At 47.5% G+C, this 21,292-nt stretch overlaps 1 protein-coding gene and 1 non-coding gene across 8 annotated transcripts in view; one reads left to right on the top strand and one right to left on the bottom strand.

Annotated features, from left to right (window-relative positions):
- The window catches only part of tjp2b (tight junction protein 2b (zona occludens 2)), a 237,124-nt gene that overhangs the window by 142,774 nt on the left and 73,058 nt on the right, over positions 1–21,292 (top strand). The window lies entirely within an intron of this gene.
- Positions 19,261–19,357, bottom strand: trnas-uga (transfer RNA serine (anticodon UGA)). The gene is made up of 2 exons: positions 19,319–19,357; positions 19,261–19,298 (listed from the first exon to the last, which is right to left on the bottom strand). It is a non-coding gene; the product is annotated as a tRNA-Ser (tRNA).

Raw genomic sequence — 21,292 nt, forward strand, 5'->3', positions numbered from 1 at the left:
CTCCCCTCCTCCTCCTGACAGTAGGGCCTGCTCCCCTCCTTCTCCCGACAGTAGGTCCTGCTCCCCTCCTTCTCCCGACAGTAGGGCCTGCTCCCCTCCTTCTCCCGACAGTAGGGCCTGCTCCCCTCCTTCTCCCGACAGTAGGGCCTGCTCCCCTCCTTCTCCCGACATTAGGGCCTGCTCCTCTCCTCCTGGCAGTAGGGCCTCCTCCCCTCCTCCTGGCAGTAGGGCCTGCTCCCCTCCTTCTCCCGACAGTAGGCCCTGCTCCCCTCCTCCTCCTGACAGTAGGGCCTGCTCCCCTCCTTCTCCCGACAGTAGGGCCTGCTCCCCTCCTTCTCCCGACAGTAGAGTCTGCTCCCCTCCTTCTCCCGGCAGTAGGGCCTGCTCCCCTCCTTCTCCCGACAGTAGGGCCTGCTCCCCTCCTTCTCCTGGCAGTAGGGCCTCCTCCCCTCCTTCTCCTGACAGTAGGGCCTCCTCCCCTCCTTCTCCCGACAGTAGGGCCTGCTCCCCTCCTTCTCCCGACAGTAGGGCCTCCTCCTCTCCTTCTCCCGACAGTAGAGTCTGCTCCCCTCCTCCTCCTGACAGTAGGGCCTCCTCCCCTCCTTCTCCCGACAGTAGAGTCTGCTCCTCTCCTCCTCCTTACAGTAGGGCCTACTCCCCTCCTTCTCCCGACAGTAGGGCCTCCTCCCCTCCTTCTCCCGACAGTAGGGCCTCCTCCCCTCCTTCTCCCGACAGTAGGGCCTGCTCCCCTCCTTCTCCCGACAGTAGGGCCTGCTCCCCTCCTTCTCCCGACAGTAGGGCCTGCTCCCCTCCTTCTCCCGACAGTAGGGCCTGCTCCCCTCCTTCTCCCGACAGTAGGGCCTCCTCCCCTCCTTCTCCCGACACTAGGGCCTGCTCCCCTCCTTCTCCCGACAGTAGGGCCTGCTCCTCTCCTTCTCCCGACAGTAGGGCCTGCTCCCCTCTTTCTCCCGACAGTAGGGCCTCCTCCCCTCCCCTCCTTCTCCCGACAGTAGGGCCTGCTCCTCTCCTTCTCCCGACAGTAGGGCCTGCTCCCCTCCTCCTCCTGACAGTGGGGCCTCCTCCCCTCCTTCTCCCGACAGTAGGGCCTGCTCCTCTCCTTCTCCCGACAGTAGGGCCTGCTCCCCTCCTCCTCCCGACAGTAGGGCGTCCTCCCCTCCTTCTCCCGACAGTAGGGCCTGCTCCTCTCCTTCTCCCGACAGTAGGGCCTGCTCCCCTCCTCCTCCTGACAGTGGGGCCTCCTCCCCTCCTTCTCCCGACAGTAGGGCCTGCTCCCCTCCTTCTCCTGACAGTAGGGCCTGCTCCCCTCCTCCTCCTGACAGTAGGGCCTCCTCCCCTCCTCCTCCTGACAGTAGGGCCTGCTCCCCTCCTTCTCCTGACAGTAGGGCCTCCTCCCCTCCTTCTCCTGACAGTAGGGCCTCCTCCCCTCCTCCTCCTGACAGTAGGGCCTCCTCCTCTCCTTCTCCTGACAGTAGGGCCTCCTCCCCTCCTCCTCCTGACAGTAGGGCCTCCTCCCCACCTCCTCCTGACAGTAGGGCCTCCTCCCCTCCTCCTCCTGACAGTAGGGCCTGCTCCCCTCCTTCTCCTGACAGTAGGGCCTCCTCCCCTCCTTCTCCCGACAGTAGGGCCTCCTCCCCTCCTTCTCCCGACATTAGGGCCTCCTCCCCTCCTCCTCCTGACAGTAGGGCCTCCTCCCCTCCTTCTCCCGACAGTAGGGCCTGCTCCCTTTCTCCCGACAGTAGGGCCTGCTCCCCTCCTTCTCCCGACAGTAGGGCCTGCTCCCCTTCTGCTGATAGTTGAAGGTGCCATGCCCAGTTGATAATCACCCTGATAACTGCCTCGAAACTGAACCTAAACTATACTGAAACTACTTTTAGACATACAAGGATAGATGATAAATGAAGTAAAGTATGATGGGGGAGAAAGAGGGAGAATGGGTGAGTTGATGAGCGAGGGGAAGAGAACAATGCATTATTGTGTAATCACCGATTTGTGAATGACGAACAGGGCAGTCCATTTTATTGTATTGATCTATTCTAATTATAATCTCAAAATGGTAGGTAGTAGGTACCCTATATCAGTCCACCAAATCCAAGTAGTCTTATCAGTCTAATTTGGACTACTTGGAGTGTTTGATTTGATTTATTAGGATCGCCATTAACTGACGCCGAAGGCGACAGCTAGTCTTACTGGGGTCTGACACATAACGGAAAAGACATGACGTAATTTACAATGGCAATAACACAAAGATGAATGGATGCACATGCTGTGTTAGTGTTGCTACAAGATCTGAATGAACACCACTCACATGGGGAAGAAATGAATCATGACATCTCTGATGATTATTCTACTGACTCTGAGCCTCCAGCCTGAACCTACAGCTCTGAGCCCTAAGCGTAAAAAAAGCCTGAACGGTGCTCACTGAGCAGGTGCTCGCGCCACCACCAAATGAAACGGTGAGACAGGAGAGAGGAAGGGACGGCACCATTTGGATAGAACAAGCCGGTGACAATGCTACGGGCCGATTATCAGGCCAAAATATCATCACTAAGAGAGCAGTCCTTTACAAGCAAAAAAACTATATCAGCAACACTCAGCAGCTTTCATTGTTAATGAGACATGGACCTGCTCCAACTGATGCCATTGCGTGAAGACACACCGTGTTAGCACGAGCTGACAATAACAGACTATTTTTCACTGCTGTCATATCGACACTTATTTTAATTATAACGTCATTATTGCTTTTGTGCTGATTTTCACTATCATCGCTGTGATGTAAGAGTTCATTATCATCGCTATGATATAAGAGTTCATTATCATCGCTATGATGTAAGAGTTCATTATCATCGCTATGATATGAGTTCATTATCATCGCTATGATGTAAGAGTTCATTATCATCGCTATGATATAAGAGTTCATTATCATCGCTATGATGTAAGAGTTCATTATCATCGATATGATATGAGTTCATTATCATCGCTATGATGTAAGATGACGTTATCATCGCTATGATATAAGAGTTCATTATCATCGCTGTAATATACAAGTTCATTATCATCGCTATGATATAAGAGTTCATTATCATCACTATGATGTAAGATGTCATTATCATCGCTATGATATGAGTTCATTATCATCGCTGTAATATAAGAGTTCATTATCGTCGCTGTAATATAAGAGTTCATTATCATCGCTATGATATAAGAGTTCATTATCATCGCTGTAATATACGAGTTCATTATCATCGTTATGATATGAGTTCATTATCATCGCTTATGATATGAGTTCATTATCATCGCTATGATGTACAATGTCATTATCATCGCTATGATATGAGTTCATTATCATCGCTATGATATAAGAGTTCATTGTCATCTCTATGCTATAAGAGTTCATTGTCATCTCTATGATATAAGAGTTCATTATCATCGCTATGATATAAGAGTTCATTGTCATCTCTATGCTATAAGAGTTCATTATCATCGCTGTGATATAAGAGTTCATTATCATCGCTATGATATAAGAGTTCATTATCATCGCTGTAATATACGAGTTCATTATCATCGCTGTAATATACGAGTTCATTATCATGCCTATTATTTGGTTCTGATTCTCAGAGTAAAGAACTCAACGGACACTATGAAAGCTTAACCACGTTTATTCTTCCCAGAGGATCAATACAGCTGCATTAGACTAAACATGTTTCCATCAACACAAGTATATATACTCCAGATTAGATGCACTCCTCCTCCTCTCCAACACTTTACATCTGTTATGGTTCAACAGGAAGAGGAAGTGATGGGGTAATAAACCATTCCTCCTCCCTTAAGGTGACCTGACGTGACCTCAATCCCCTTGGTGTCTAATCCAAAGCTCTCTCCCCTTTATCAATGCCTGCCGCATGTGATCGCTTCCCTGGACTAAATTCTTCAATAGGATACCTGATATAATGTAAACGTTATACATTACCCTCTCTCCCTCAGTGACATGAATAAGTAGATTTCGTATTCTCAGAACCCAACACTATGATTGAAGAGTTCATTATCATGCCTATGATTTAAGAGTTCATTAACACCCGGGTTTACTCAGTTAATTCTCATGTATTTATTGTGTGTTTGTCTGCTGTGTGTTTGTCTGCTGTGTGTTTGTCTGCTGTGTGTTTGTCTGCTGCGTGTTTGTCTGCTGCGTGTTTGTCTGCTGCGTGTTTGTCTGCTGCGTGTTTGTCTGCTGCGTGTTTGTCTGCTGCGTGTTTGTCTGCTGCGTGTTTGTCTGCTGCGTGTTTGTCTGCTGCGTGTTTGTCTGCTGCGTGTTTGTCTGCTGCGTGTTTGTCTGCTGCGTGTTTGTCTGCTGCGTGTTTGTCTGCTGCGTGTTTGTCTGCTGCGTGTTTGTCTGCAGCGTGTTTGTCTGCTGTGTGTCTGTCTGCTGTGGGCACACTTCTGTCTGCCTCTGTCCATGTATGTCTGGCTGTCTCTGTGCACTTGACCTATAGTGTGTGTGTGTGTGTGTGTGTGTGTGTGTGTGTGTGTGTGTGTGTGTGTGTGTGTTTGCGTTCATGACAGAGATCTGTTCTGGCACAGTGGAGAGCAGCCTGTCTGAAGCTGTGAGGGCCACCTGCAGACAACCCTATGATCTACAGTAGTCCTGACCACACACACACACACACACACACACACACACGCCCGCAAACACACGCCCTCGCATACACACACGCATACACGCCCGCGCACGGGTTCGCACACACACACACACACACACACACACACACACACACACACGCATGTTGTAAGAAAAGCCCCTGTATGAGTCAAAAAGAGAAGATGGAGAGAGAGGAAGGGATGGAAAGGATCGAGGGAGGGAAGGAAGGAAGGAAGGAAAGGAGAGATGAGGACAGAAAGAGAGATGCCGTATCCATGCTACGGTAGCTACACTGTAGATATTGTACTTTCAATTTCACATCAACAAACAGCTCTTCCATTTTCAACAATAGATTGTTGATTCATTTGCACTGTCCTTGTTAAGTACATTCCGTAAATACATTTAATGAATACATTTCATGAATACATTTCATGAATAAACTGTTAGATGTTACTTTAAAGACCGATTTCCAGACACACTAGCTTTTCAGCAGAGAGGAGAAGGTGCTCTAACGCTTCAGATTCAGCATGCCGATGTCTTATGGTGCACTTTTTACTTCCTAATATAATTTATTAAAAGCCACCTGACTGTAGACTGACTATACGTTATGATGATGTCATCCATTTCAGAGATGATGGGAGAAGAGAAGTGCCTTATAAACCTGATGACAGCAGTCTAGTTCATGTCTGACAGAGTGGTGGGAGCTATGAGCTGTTATGAATGCTTATAGCAAGTCTATGTATTCTTATAGCGAGTCTTAAGCTGCAGTAGGATATGTTATGTTATATATATATATATATATATACTTAGAAATGTACTTGTTTTTGAAAGAAAATCATTTTTTGTCCATTAAAATAACATCAAATTGATCCGAAATACAGTGTAGACATTGTTAATGTTGTAAATGACTATTGTAGCTGGAAACGGATGATTTTTTTTATGGAATATCTAGATAGGTGTAAAGAGGCCCATTATCAGCAACCATCACTCCTGTGTTCCAATGGCAAGTTGTGTTAGCTAATCCAAGTTTATCATTTTAGAAGGCTAATTGATCATTAGAAACCCCATTTGCAATTACTTTAGCACAGCTGAAAACGGTTCTGATTAAAGAAGCATTAAAACTGGCCTTCTTTAGACTAGTTGAGTATCTGGAGCATCAGCATTTGTGGATTTGATTCCAGGATCAAAATGGCCAGAAACAAAGACCTTACTTCTGAAACTCGTCAGTCTATTCTTGTTCTGAGAAATGAAGGCTATTCCATTCGAGAAATTGCCAAGAAACTGAAGATCTCGTACAACGCTGTGTACTACTCCCTTCACAGAACAGCGCAAACTGGCTCTAACCAGAATAGAAAGAGGCGTAGGAGGCACAACTGAGCAAGAGGACAAGTACATTAGAGTGTCTAGTTTGAGAAACAGACGCCTCACAAGTCCTCAACTGGCAGCATCATTAAATAGTACCCTCAAAACACCAGTCTCAACGTCAACAGTGAAGAGGCAACTCCAGGATGCTGGCCTTCTAGGCAGCTGCCGACCAAAAGCCTGCGACTTGTCTTAATCAATCAGTGTGATTTTCTTTCACTGAATCTCTGTCTGTATATTTCATTAGGCTAATTGATCTCTGGCTGGATGTGGTATAGTGCATCTATCACTGAACAGAAACATTTAGCATGCTATAATGTAGCCTAAATCAAGTGTTTATCTATCACTGAACAGAAACATTTAGCATGCTATAATGTAGCCTAAATCAAGTGTTTATCTATCACTGATCAGAAACATTTAGCATGCTATCATGTAGCCTAAATCAAGTGTTTATCTGTCACTGATCAGAAACATTTAGCATGCTATCATGTAGCCTAAATCAAGTGTGTTATTTGGCTTTTGATTCACGTATAGAGGAGCCTTATATAATCTATCCACCATCAAGCTGTTCGAGCACATCCTGTTTTATCTAATGTAACTTACTTCAACATGATAATCAATCATTCATTCATGTTGTTACACAGCATACGAGTCATTTATGCGTTTAAATACAACCAGCATTTTATTTTGAAAACAAATAAAGGTAGCATTGAATAATTAAACAATAGGCCTAAATAAATAACTAGATTTTCTTTTAAACATCCATTTAAATAATCGCTCAAAAGCCCTGTGTTTTGAATGTATGTTTTATTCTGAAATGACATTTGTATCATTTATGGGTCTTTTTTTCGATGGTTTAAAAGGTCCAACAAGGCTCTTTAGCAGGGCAGTCATATTTTGTTAGGCTGTATCAGCGTTAACAGATGCCACTGAAATATGGGCTACTCCTGATTCTGAGATGCCATGTCTGTCATGGTTTCATTGATCATCATTCACTTCAGCTTATTCGTAGTGCACTTACTTCAGCTTATTTGTAGTGCACTTCAGCTTATTCGTAGTGCACTTCAGCTTATTCGTAGTGCACTTCAGCTTATTCGTAGTGCACTTCAGCTTATTCGTAGTGCACTTCAGCTTATTCGTAGTGCACTTCAGCTTATTCGTATCGCAATTTGGAAAATTTCAATGATCATAAAAATGTGTTTCATGGCGACACATTTCTTTGGCCCGACCAATACTGGAATCCTGGCGCTGCTAGTGTCTGTTTCTGCTGAGAGGGATCGGTAGGAAAAGGTACCCAGACAGTCCGTTACACGGCAAGCCAGAAACCGACCGATATCATTGGGCCACGTCAGGTTCGGGCGGAGAAGGACAACTCTAACCCAGTGTCCTTCAGCTAGGCTCAGTTTACAACTAGTAGAGATTAAAGAGAGGCAAGAAGGCTGCACCAAAACACAACACAACAATACACACATCTACACAACAATGCAATACAAAACACAACAATACAATACAACGCACATCTACACAACAATACACACAACACAACAAACACACATCTACACAACAATACACACACCACAACAATGCAATACACATCTACACCACAACACAATACACACAACACAACAATGCAATACACATCTACACAACAATATAATACACACAACACAACAATACAATACACACATCTACACAACACAACAATACAACACACATCTACACCACACAACAATACAACACAGATCTACACAACACAACAATTAAACACACATCTACACAACAAAACAATAAAACAACATTTACACAACACAACAAACACACATCTACACAACAATACGATACAACACACATCTACACAACAATACACACACCACAACAATGCAATACACATCTACACCACAACACAATACACACAACACAACAATGCAATACACATCTACACCACAACACAATACACACAACACAACAATACAATACACATCTACACAACAATACACATCTACACAACAATATAATACACACAACAATACAATACACACATCTACACAACACAACAATTAAACACACATCTACACAACAAAACAATAAAACAACATTTACACAACAATACAACACACATCTACACAACACAACAATACAATACAACCCAACACACATCTTCACAACACAGCCAGGCATAACATAACGCAACACAACAGATGTACACAAAACATTGACAGTACACAGGCCAAACATTCCTCCTCGTTCAACTATGCACTCATTACACACACAACAACAACCCCCCCAATCCCCTCATCCCTTGTTGCTGTGTCATTGGAGGTCTCTGCCCCCCCCCCCCATCCCCTCATCCCTTGTTGCTGTGTCATTGGAGGTCTCTGCCCCTTCCCCCCATCCCCTCATCCCTTGTTGCTGTGTCATTGGAGGTCTCTGCCCCCCCATCCCTCATCCCTTGTTGCTGTGTCATTGGAGGTCTCTGCCACCCCCCATCCCCTCATCCCTTGTTGCTGTGTCATTGGAGGTCTCTGCCCCCCCCCATCCCCTCATCCCTTGTTGCTGTGTCATTGGAGGTCTCTGCCCCCCCCATCCCCTCATCCCTTGTTGCTGTGTCATTGGAGGTCTCTGCCCCCCCCCATCCCCTCATCCCTTGTTGCTGTGTCATTGGAGGTCTCGGCCCCCCCATCCCCTCATCCCTTGTTGCTGTGTCATTGGAGGTCTCTGCCCCCCCCCATCCCCTCATCCCTTGTTGCTGTGTCATTGGAGGTCTCTCCCAACAGATATTTGCCCTCAGTCAGTCATGAGGACACACAATTAGTCTCGTGTGTGTGTGTGTGTGTGTGTGTGTGTGTGTGTGTGTGTGTGTGAGAGAGAGAGAATTTAGGGCAGCATTGTATTAGGATTACGTAAAACTGGAGGGAGCGGGCGAATTGGGGTAATTTGATGTTTCCTGAGAGAGAGAGAGGGAGAGAGAGAGAGAGAGAGAGAGAGAGAGAGAAAGAGAGAGAGGGGGGGGAGAGTGAGGGGAGAGGGGATAATTATTTGACACATTGGAAAGAATTAACAAAAAAACTGAGCAAACTAGAATGCTATTTGACCCTAAACAGAGAGTACACAGTGGAAGAATACCTGACCACTGTGACTGACCCAAACTTAAGGAAAGCTTTGACTATGTACAGACTCAGTGAGCATAGCCTTGCTATTGAGAAAGGCCGCCATAGGCAGACATGGTTCTCAAGAGAAGACAGGCTATGTGCACACTGCCCACAAAATGAGGTGGAAACTGAGCTGCACTTCCTAACCTCCTGCCAAATGTATGACCATATTAGAGACACATATTTTCCCTCAGATTACACAGACCCACAAAGAATTTGAGGTGAAATATCATATTAAGGTGTGAGACCTGTTTCCAGGGCAACCAGTGGAACACAACAACATTGTGAATACAACCCATGTGGATCTGTTTATCTTCCTACTTTAACTACCGTGTTTTCACATTGTGTTACAACACCGTACTCAGCCAATAGTAGAACATTTCAAATGTCTAGATTTAAAAAAAATATATAATATAAATATATGTTTCCCATGCCAATAAAGCCCTTAGAGACAGAGAGAGAGAGAATGAATAGTGGAGGAGGGAAAGGAGAGCGTTGCAGGAGGGAGGGAGGGAGGACCTGTCGGACGGATGAGAGTCCCTGACTCCCGTCCCGCCCGCCGCCCGCATGACTTGTGTTGTGTAGCGAGGCGGTTGACGTGTTGACAGCTCTCCGCAGGAAGTGGGTTCACACTCAGGACTCTGCGGGGAGGAGGAGGAGGAAGCGTGAGTTGTGTTTATTTTTAGTTGCCCCTGGGTCGACTAATCTGTTATGCCACGCCAGCTTAATGGGATTGAGCTGTCTCCAGTAGGCATAGGACTGTACGACCGACCGGAGGGCTGCTCGCTGGGTTCTCTGCTGCGCCCCACCGCACCATGGTGTCAGGGTCTGAACCAAACCAGCCTAGTCTGGTGCCATACAAACAGAGCACTGAGCCAGACATGACTCGAACGTAGCCGAGCCATGGATAAGAAACGTCAGCGGGTGTCGATGAGATCGCGGGAGATGAGATGAGCGATGAATCTGGACTGCCTGCAGCTGGGGGACTGGTGTTCGGCAGCACGGGGGAGTCCATGGCTGCACCACATGGATGAGGGCCAGGGTGGAGGGGGCCGGGACCAGGGCCGGTGTTCGGCAGCACGGGGGCGCACGCCAGCACGGGGATGCTGTACGTCGCAGCACGGGGGAGTCCATGGCTGCACCACACGGATGAGGGCCAGGGTGGAGGGGGCCGGGACCAGGGCCGGTGGAGGGCAGCATGGGGGAGTCCATGGCTGCACCACACGGATGACGGCCAGGGTGGAGGGGGCCGGGACCAGGGCCGGTGGAGGGCAGCAGGGTGGCCGGGTAAAGCTGGACCCAGGCCGGAGGGGCCTCTCCTGGGAGGACCGTGGCTCAAACCGGAGGAATGTAGAAGCACCGTGGTGGTGCTCTACAACCCCGCTGGAAACACCTGCTTCCTCATACTGGTACTAGAGAAGGAGAGAGATGATCACTCACCTCCTTAGAGGACAAAGTCTCTAGCTCTGATCCTTAGAGGACAAAGTCTCTATCTCTGATCCCTAGAGGACAAAGTCTCTAGCTCTGATCCATAGAGGACAAAGTCTCTAGCTCTGATCCTTAGAGGACAAAGTCTCTAGCTCTGATCCTTAGAGGACAAAGTCTCTATCTCTGATCCCTAGAGGACAAAGTCTCTAGCTCTGATCCATAGAGGACAAAGTCTCTAGCTCTGATCCTTAGAGGACAAAGTCTCTAGCTCTGATCCTTAGAGGACAAAGTCTCTAGCTCTGATCCCTAGAGGACAAAGTCTCTAGCTCTGATCCTTAGAGGACAAAGTCTCTAGCTCTGATCCCTAGAGGACAAAGTCTCTAGCTCTGATCCATAGAGGACAAAGTCTCTAGCTCTGATCCTTAGAGGACAAAGTCTCTAGCTCTGATCCTTAGAGGACAAAGTCTCTAGCTCTGATCCTTAGAGGACAAAGTCTCTAGCTCTGATCCCTAGAGGACAAAGTCTCTAGCTCTGATCCTTAGAGGACAAAGTCTCTAGCTCTGATCCTTAGAGGACAAAGTCTCTAGCTCTGATCCCTAGAGGACAAAGTCTCTAGCTCTGATCCTTAGAGGACAAAGTCTCTAGCTCTGATCCTTAGAGAACAAAGTCTCTAGCTCTGATCCTTAGAGGACAAAGTCTCTAGCTCTGATCCTTAGAGGACAAAGTCTCTAGCTCTGATCCTTAGAGGACAAAGTCTCTAGCTCTGATCCTTAGAGGACAAAGTCTCTAGCTCTGATCCCTAGAGGACAAAGTCTCTTCCTGCTCTCTCTCCCTCTTTCCCTCTCTCCCTCTCTCCCTTCTCTCCCTCTCTCCATGCTCTCTCTCCCTCTTTCCCTCTCTCCTTCTCTCCCTCTCTCCATGCTCTCTCGCTCTCTCTCTCTGCTCTCTCTCTCTCTGCTCTCTCTCCCTGCTCTCCGCTTTCCCTTAGATCCCTTGCTCTCTCCTAAACTCGCTCTCTCAATTATTTTCCGCTCCCTGGCTTTCTTGCTTGTCTTTGTTTGGTTGTAGACTAGTTGTTTGGTTGTAGGAGCGAGTGTCACAGTATGTTAAGTATGTTAAGTTGCGTATCAGGGAAAGTTGTCTTCCGGCAGATAGCTACACCTGTGGTTGAAAAGTGTACTGCTCCTAGAGGCAGTTGTCCTGAGAAACACTTTTTACTTATTTTAATTTGCTGATGAATATTAGAGACTCATACTCCCAGAGATCTCAGTCAGTGTGTGTGTGTGTATGTGTGTGTGATGAGAAGATCTCCATCTCTCGTGCTAGCAGAGTGGGTGAGGATTTTTGCATCATTTGGAGGTTGGTGGCATTTAGCTGTGTGATTTGCATGACGGTCAGTCAGTCTATCAGTCTGTGGACAGTTGGGTGGGTGCGGGGTGGGATGGGAACAGTTGTTTCCGGGTGGATAGGGGGAAGCAATGTGTCAGGTCAGTCCATCCTGTGGGTCCAGTAGGCGTGTTTTACGCTACATCTGGCTCCCTGGAACAGATAGAGATATGACCTCATGCCGTTCACACTGGACCAGATAGGAACAGATAGAGATATGACCTCATGCCGTTCACACTGGACCAGATAGGAACAGATAGAGATATGACCTCGTGCCGTTCACACTGGACCAGATAGGAACAGATAGAGATATGGCCTCGTGCCGTTCACACTGGACCAGATAGGAACAGATAGAGATATGGCCTCGTGCCGTTCACACTGGACCAGATAGGAACAGATAGAGATATGGCCTCGTGCCGTTCACACTGGACCAGATAGGAATAGATAGAGATATGACCTCATGCTGTTCATACTGGATACAGGAGATAGCAGAGAGGATAGTACTCATGCCGTTCACACTGGATACAGGAGATAGCAGAGACGATAGTACTTATGCTGTTCACACTGGACACAGGAGATCACAGAGTGGATAGTAGCCAGGGGGAGACCGGAGATAGCATAGAGGACAGTACTCGGGGGAGACAGGAGATAGCATAGAGGATAGTACTCAGGGGTAGACCGGAGTTAGCAGAGAGGATAGTAGTCAGGGGGAGACCGGAGTTAGCAGAGAGGATAGTACTCAGGGGGAGACCGGAGATTGCAGAGAGGATAGTACTCGGGGGGAGACAGGAGATAGCAGAGAGGATAGTACTCGGGGGGAGACAGGAGATAGCAGAGAGGATAGTACTCGGGGGAGACAGGAGATAGCAGAGAGGATAGTAGCCAGGGGGAGACAGGAGATACCATAGAGGATAGTAGCCAGGGGGAGACAGGAGATAGCAGAGAGGATAGTACTCGGGGAGACAGGAGAAAGCAGAGAGGATAGTAGCCAGGGGGAGACAGGAGATAGCAGAGAGGATAGTAGCCAGGGGGAGACAGGAGATAGCAGAGAGGATAGTAGCCAGGGGGGAGACAGGAGATAGCAGAGAGGATAGTAGCCAGGGGGAGACAGGAGATAGCAGAGAGGATAGTAGCCAGGGGGAGACAGGAGATAGCAGAGAGGATAGTACTCGGGGAGACAGGAGAAAGCAGAGAGGATAGTACTCGGGGAGACAGGAGATAGCATAGAGGATAGTAGCCAGGGGGAGACAGGAGATAGCAGAGAGGATAGTAGCCAGGGGGAGACAGGAGATAGCAGAGAGGATAGTACTCGGGGAGACAGGAGATAGCAGAGAGGATAGTACTCGGGGAGACAGGAGAAAGCAGAGAGGATAGTACTCAGGGGGAGACAGGAGATAGCATAGAGGATAGTAGCCAGGGTTGCAGGATAGCTCGGACAGGTGTCTGTGGCTGTAGGTGGTTTGTGTGTGTACGTGCATTTGCGTCCGTGTGTGCATTTGTGCATTTGCATATGTGTCTGTATGGTGTGGGAGCTTTGAGTGTGTCAGATCAGAAGTGTGTGTGTGTGTGTGTGTGTGTGTGTGTGTGTGTGTGTGTGTGTGTGTGTGTGTGTGTGTGTGTGTGTGTGTGTGTGTGTGTGTGTGTGTGTGTGTGTGTGTGTGTGTGTGTGTGTGTGTGTGTGTGTTTTCTTGTCTTAAATAAGACCAGCATGTCAGTCCTCATGGGAGAGCTATCTCCTCTTGCTGAGATGTCTGAAGTGCAGCAGTAGACACTGCATGGCATACACACACACACACACACACACACACACACACACACACACACACACACACACACACACACACACTGCCAGGGCTCATATAGAGTACACTCAGCTCAGTTCTAAGAAGGATACAGTATAATCTACTCCCAGTAGTACTAGTACCTAAACTAACACCTGTACCATCTGTCTGACTGTCTGACTGTCTGACTGGCTGAGTGGCTGACTGACTGGCTGGCTGCCTGGCTGACTGGCTGACTGGCTGGCTGGCTGGCTGCCTGTCTGGCTGTCTGGCTGACTGTCTGGCTGGCTGACTGTCTGGCTGGCTGACTGTCTGTCTGGCTGGCTGACTGTCTGGCTGTCTTGCTGTCTGACTGACTGGCTGACTGTCTGGCTGACTGACTGGCTGACTGGCTGGCTGGCTGCCTGACTGGCTGGCTGACTGGCTGGCTGGCTGTCTGACTGGCTGACTGACTGTCTTGGCTGACCGACTGGCTGGCTGACTGACTGTCTGGCTGACTGACTGGCCAGCCAGATCGTCAGACAGATTAATGACTTTGTTTACTAGTGGATCACCAGGTGCATGCATACTGATTGTGTACAGGACTTAGTGAAGCAGCGTGGTTGTCCGTATGGGGCCCTGATCCTGGTTAGTTTGCCTGCTGCACGGGGATTAGCTCATAGTTTAAGTGTATTTGTTCTGCAGAGACTAGAGGTCAACCGATTATGATTTTTCAACGCCGATACCGAGTATTGGAGGGCCAAAACCCGATACCGATTAATCGAACGATTTTTTTATTTTTTTTATTTGTAATAATGACAATTACAACAATACTGAATGAACACTTATTTTAACTTAATATAATACATCAATAAAATCAATTTAGCCTCAAATAAATTATGAAACATGTTCAATTTGGTTTAAATAATGCAAAAACAAAGTGTTGTCGAAGAAAGTAAAAGTGAAATATGTGCCATGTAAGAAAGCTAACGTTTAAGTTCCTTGCTCAGAACATGAGAACATATGAAAGCTGGTGGTTCCTTTTAACATGAGTCTTCAATATTCCCAGGTAAGAAGTTTTAGGTTGTAGTTATTATAGGACTATTTCTCTCTCTATATGATTTGTATTTCATATACCTTTGACTATTGGATGTTCCTATAGGCACTTTAGTATTGCCAGTGTAACAGCATAGCTTCCGTCCCTCTCCTCGCCCCTACCTGGGCTCGAACCAGGAACACATCGACAACAGCCACCCTCGAAGCAGCGTTACCTATGCAGAGCAAGGGGAACAACTACTCCAAGTCTCAGAGCGAGTGACGTTTGAAATGCTATTAGCGCGCACCCGCTAACTAGCTAACCATTTCACATCGGTTACACCAGCCTAATCTTGGGAGTTGATAGGCTTGAAGTCATAAACAGCGCAATGCTTGAAGCACAGCGAAGAGCTGCTGGCAAAACACACGAAAGTGCTGTTTGAATGAATGCTTACGAGCCTGCTGCTGTAATATCATCAACCATGTGTAGTTAACTAGTGATTATGATTGATTGATTGTTTTTTATAAGATAAGTTTAATGCTAGCTAGCACCTTACCTTGGCTTCTTACGGCATTCGCGTAACAGGCAGGCTCCTCGTGGAGTGCAATGTAAAGCAGGTGGTTAGAGCGTCGGACTAGTTAACGTAAGGTTGCAAGATTGAATCCGCGAGCTGACAAGGTATAAATCTGTCGTTCTGCCCCTGAACAAGGCAGTTAACCCACCGTTCCTAGGCCATCATTGAAAATAAGGATGTGTTCTTAACTGACTTGCCTAGTTAAATAAAGGTAAAAAAATATATATATTCTTATTTTTTTAAATCTGCCAAATCGGCGTCCAAAAATACCGATTTCCGATTGTAATGAAAACTTGAAATCGGCCCTAATTAATCGGCCATTCCGATTAATCGGTGGACCTCTAGCAGAGACCATAAGCAGCTTGGTTATCAAGACACAGTCCACAGCGGTTGGACGCTCTGCTCCGCTCGTACCTAAACCCTCGCCATTCTGTTCTGCTCATACCCAGACCCTCGCCATTCTGTTCCACTCATACCCTCGCCATTCTGTTCTGCTCGTACCCAGACTCTCGCCATTCTGCTCCGCTCGTACCCAGACCCTCGCCATTCTGCTCCGCTCGTACCCAGACCCTCGCCATTCTGCTCCGCTTGTACCCAGACCCTCGCCATTCTGCTCCGCCCCTCCCTAATGTCTCCTCTCTAATGTCTCCTCTCTAATGTCTCCTCTCTGTCTCCTCCCTAATGTCTCCTCCCTAATGTCTCCTCCCTAATGTCTCCTCCCTAATGTCTCCTCCCTAATGTCTCCTCCCTAATGTCTCCTCTCTAATGTCTCCTCCCTAATGTCTCCTCCCTAATGTCTCCTCCCTAATGTCTCCTCCCTAATGTCTCCTCTCTAATGTCTCCTCCCTAATGTCTCCTCCCTAATGTCTCCTCCCTAATGTCTCCTCCCTAATGTCTCCTCTCTAATGTCTCCTCTCTAATGTCTCCTCGCCATTGTCTCCTCTCTGTCTCCTCCCTAATGTCTCCTCTCTAATGTCTCCTCTCTAATGTCTCCTCCCTAATGTCTCCTCTCTGTCTCCTCCCTAATGTCTCCTCTCTAATGTCTCCTCTCTAATGTCTCCTCCCTAATGTCTCCTCTCTAATGTCTCCTCCCTAATGTCTCCTCTCTAATGTCTCCTCCCTAATGTCTCCTCCCTAATGTCTCCTCCCTAATGTCTCCTCTCTAATGTCTCCTCCCTAATGTCTCCTCTCTAATGTCTCCTCCCTAATGTCTCCTCTCTAATGTCTCCTCTCTAATGTCTCCTCCCTAATGTCTCCTCTCTAATGTCTCCTCCCTAATGTCTCCTCTCTAATGTCTCCTCTCTAATGTCTCCTCTCTAATGTCTCCTCTCTAATGTCTCCTCTCTGTCTCCTCTCTAATGTCTCCTCCCTAATGTCTCCTCCCTAATGTCTCCTCTCTGTCTCCTCTCTAATGTCTCCTCGCCATTGTCTCCTCTCTAATGTCTCCTCTCTAATGTCTCCTCTCTAATGTCTCCTCTCTGTCTCCTCTCTAATGTCTCCTCCCTAATGTCTCCTCTCTGTCTCCTCCCTAATGTCTCCTCGCCATTGTCTCCTCTCTAATGTCTCTTCCCTAATGTCTCCTCCCTAATGTCTCCTCTCTAATGTCTCCTCCCTAATGTCTCCTCCCTAATGTCTGCTCTCTAATGTCTCCTCCCTAATGTCTCCTCCCTAATGTCTCCTCCCTAATGTCTCCTCTCTGTCTCCTCCCTAATGTCTCCTCGCCATTGTCTCCTCTCTAATGTCTCTTCCCTAATGTCTCCTCCCTAATGTCTCCTCTCTAATGTCTCCTCTCTAATGTCTCCTCCCTAATGTCTCCTCCCTAATGTCTCCTCTCTAATGTCTCCTCCCTAATGTCTCCTCTCTGTCTCCTCCCTAATGTCTCCTCCCTAATGTCTCCTCCCTAATGTTTCCTCCCTAATGTCTCCTCTCTAATGTCTCCTCCCTAATGTCTCCTCCCTAATGTCTCCTCTCTGTCTCCTCCCTAATGTCTCCTCCCTAATGTCTCCTCTCTGTCTCCTCCCTAATGTCTCCTCCCTAATGTCTCCTCTCTGTCTCCTCCCTAATGTCTCCTCGCCAATGTCTCCTCTCCATTGTCTCCTCTCTAATGTCTCCTCTCTAATGTCTCCTCTCCAATGTCCCCTCTCAGACACAGACACGTTGTCTGTCTAAGAAGTGTTTTTAACAGGGTCTGATCTCAACTTTGCTGGAGCTGCATGCTTCCATCAGTGTCGTCAGCCTCCTACCAGTGGACTGGCTGGGGGTCTGTAGAACCAAGGGTTTGCAGTACATTGCAATGTGTTGTTAGGCTATGCACGGTATGGTACACACACACATGAAAACATGCACACATACACAGAGCGAGAGAGAGAAGCCATCCCCACTAATTGTGTGTTCTCATGACCGATTGAGGGCAAATGTCTGGGGAGGGGGCAGAGAGAGAGGAAGGTGGGACACTGAAGGATGAGAGAGGGAGTGGGATATAGAGAGACAGAGAGAGAGGATAGTGGGACACTGAAGGATGAGACAGAGAGAGGATGGTGGGACACTGAAGGATGAGAGAGGGAGTGGGATATAGAGAGACAGAGAGAGAGGATAGTGGGACACTGAAGGATGAGAGAGGGAGTGGGATATAGAGAGACAGAGAGAGAGGATAGTGGGACACTGAAGGATGAGAAAGGGAGTGGGATATAGCGAGACAGAGAGAGGGGATAGTGGGACACTGAAGGATGAGACAGAGAGAGGATAGTGGGACACTGAAGAATGAGAGAGGGAGTGGGATATAGAGAGACAGAGAGAGGGGATAGTGGGACACTGAAGGATGAGACAGAGAGAGGATAGTGGGACACTGAAGGATGAGAGAGGGAGTGGGATATAGAGAGACAGAGAGAGAGGATAGTGGGACACTGAAGGATGAGAGAGGGAGTGGGATATAGAGAGACAGAGAGAGAGGATAGTGGGACACTGAAGGATGAGAAAGGGAGTGGGATATAGAGAGACAGAGAGAGAGGATAGTGGGACACTGAAGGATGAGACAGAGAGAGGATGGTGGGACACTGAATGATGAGAAAGGGAGTGGGATATAGCGAGACAGAGAGAGAGGATAGTGGGACACTGAAGGATGAGACAGAGAGAGAGGATAGTGGGACACTGAAGGATGAGAGAGGGAGAGAGAGACAGAGAGAGAGGATAGTGGGACACTGAAGGATGAGACAGAGAGAGGATGGTGGGACACTGAATGATGAGAAAGGGGAGTGGGATATAGCGAGACAGAGAGAGAGGATAGTGGGACACTGAAGGATGAGACAGAGAGAGAGGATAGTGGGACACTGAAGGATGAGAGAGGGAGTGGGATATAGAGAGACAGAGAGAGAGGATAGTGGGACACTGAAGGATGAGACAGAGAGAGGATGGTGGGACACTGAATGATGAGAAAGGGAGTGGGATATAGCGAGACAGAGAGAGAGGATAGTGGGACACTGAAGGATGAGACAGAGAGAGGATGGTGGGACACTGAAGGATGAGAGAGGGAGTGGGATATAGCGAGACAGAGAGAGAGGGAGGGAGAGAGAGAGATAGGAGGAGATGAATGCTGTGTTGTAAGGAATCTCTTGATGGGGATGTTGTTGTGTGTGTAATGAGTACATAATTGAACGAGGAGGAATGTTTGGCCCGTGTACTGTCGATCTGTTGTGGTGTGTAAATGTTTTGTGTTGTGATGCAGCCTGCCTCTCTCTAATCCCCAGTACAGTGATTATAATCTGAGCCTAGCTGAGGGACACCGGGTAGAACCATGCATTTACATTACATTTACATTTTAGTCATTTAGCAGACGCTCTTATCCAGAGCGACTTACAGTAGTTGAATGCTTACATTTCATTTAATTTATTTTTATAAAAAAAAAAAAAATTGCACTGGCCCCCCGTGGGAATCGAACCCACAACCCTGGCGTTGCACACACCATGCTGGCGTTTCAAACACCATGCTCTACCAACTGAGCCACAGGGAGGAGAGGTGGGGCTTGACTGTCTGTCACTTCAGGACGGCAGGTACCCTAGTGGTTAGAGCGTTGGGCTGAAAGGTGAAAGGTTGCTGGATCGAATCCCAGAGCTGACAAGGTAAAAATCTGTTGTTCTGCCCCTGAGCAAGGTAGTTAACCCACTGCTCCCTGTGGATGTGTATTAAGGCAGCACTCCTGCAACTCTCTGATTCAGAGGAGTTGGGTTAAATGTGAAAGACACATTCCAGTGTAAGGCATTCAGTTGTACAACTGACTAGGTATCCCCCTTTCTGTTGTACAACTGACTAGGTATCCCCCTTTCTGTTGTACAACTGACTAGGTATCCCCCTTTCCTTTCTGTTGTACAACTGACTAGGTATCCCCCTTTCCTTTCAGTTGTAAACTGACTAGTATCCCCTTTCTTCTGTTGTACAACTGACTAGGTATCCCCCTTTCCTTTCAGTTGTACAACTGACTAGGTATCCCCCTTTCCTTTCAGTTGTATAACTGACTAGGTATCCCCCTTTCCTTTCAGTTGTACAACTGACTAGGTATCCCCCTTTCCTTTCAGTTGTACAACTGACTAGGTATCACCCTTTCCTTTATGTTGTACAACTGACTAGGTATCCCCCTTTCCTTTCTGTTGTACAACTGACTAGGTATCCCCCTTTCTGTTGTACAACTGACTAGGTATCCCCCTTTCAGTTGTACAACTGACTAGGTATCCCCCTTTCCTTTCTGTTGTACAACTGACTAGGTATCCCCCTTTCCCTTTCTGTTGTACAACTGACTAGGTATCACCCTTCCCTTCAGGACCTAGCTGCTCTCTCATAGCTACTAGTCCGTCTGTGCCCCGTACAGCACCAATGTTATACAGTACCATGGCACTGCTGAATTTAAATGGATAGTTCATCTTTACAAAATCACTTGAATTCCTCATTGCATGTTTTTGATGTAGTCTTTGGGTGAGAAGAGACTGAGAACACTTGTTTTAGTTTTTCTTTCAAAAATGTATTTCACAAAGTTCCCTTCACACAGTGAAATGTATTATATTTATTTAACCTTTATTTAATTAGGCAAGTCAGTTAAGAACAAATTCTTATTTACAATGACAGCCTAGGAACAGTGTGTTAACTGCCTTGTTCAGGGGCAGAACGACAGATTTGTACCTCGGGGGTAAAGAAATTTAGCTCGGGGGATTCAATATTGCAACCTTTCGGTTACCAGTCCAACGCCCTAACCGCTAGGCTACCTGCCGCCCCACTGAGTGGTTAGTGAATAACAAACTGTGATCAATAGATCTCAATGTGACCGATGGGATTTCACAGCATTGTAGTAGCCAACTAACTAAAATATGAACATGTTGTTGTTTTTTCCTGGTCTGATTCAGCCTGGGTGGACTGTGGTTGGTTCTGATTCAGCCTGGGTGGACTGTGGTTGGTTCTGATTCAGCCTGGGTGGACTGTGGTTGGTTCTGATTCAGCCTGGGTGGACTGTGGTTGGTTCTGATTCAGCCTGGGTGGACTGTGGTTGGTTCTGATTCAGCCTGGGTGGACTGTGGTTGGTTGGTTCTGATTCAGCCTGGGTGGACTGTGGTTGGTTCTGATTCAGCCTGGGTGGACTGTGGTTGGTTGGTTCTGATTCAGCCTGGGTGGACTGTGGTTGGTTGGTTCTGATTCAGCCTGGGTGGACTGTGGTTGGTTCTGATTCAGCCTGGGTGGACTGTGGTTGGTTCTGATTCAGCCTGGGTGGACTGTGGTTGGTTCTGATTCAGCCTGGGTGGACTGTGGTTGGTTCTGATTCAGCCTGGGTGGACTGTGGTTGGTTCTGATTCAGCCTGGGTGGACTGTGGTTGGTTGGTTCTGATTCAGCCTGGGTGGACTGTGGTTGGTTGGTTCTGATTCAGCCTGGGTGGACTGTGGTTGGTTCTGATTCAGCCTGAGTGG

This window comes from Salmo salar, chromosome ssa15 (genome assembly GCF_905237065.1).
Source record: "Salmo salar chromosome ssa15, Ssal_v3.1, whole genome shotgun sequence".
Classification (NCBI taxonomy): domain Eukaryota; kingdom Metazoa; phylum Chordata; class Actinopteri; order Salmoniformes; family Salmonidae; genus Salmo; species Salmo salar.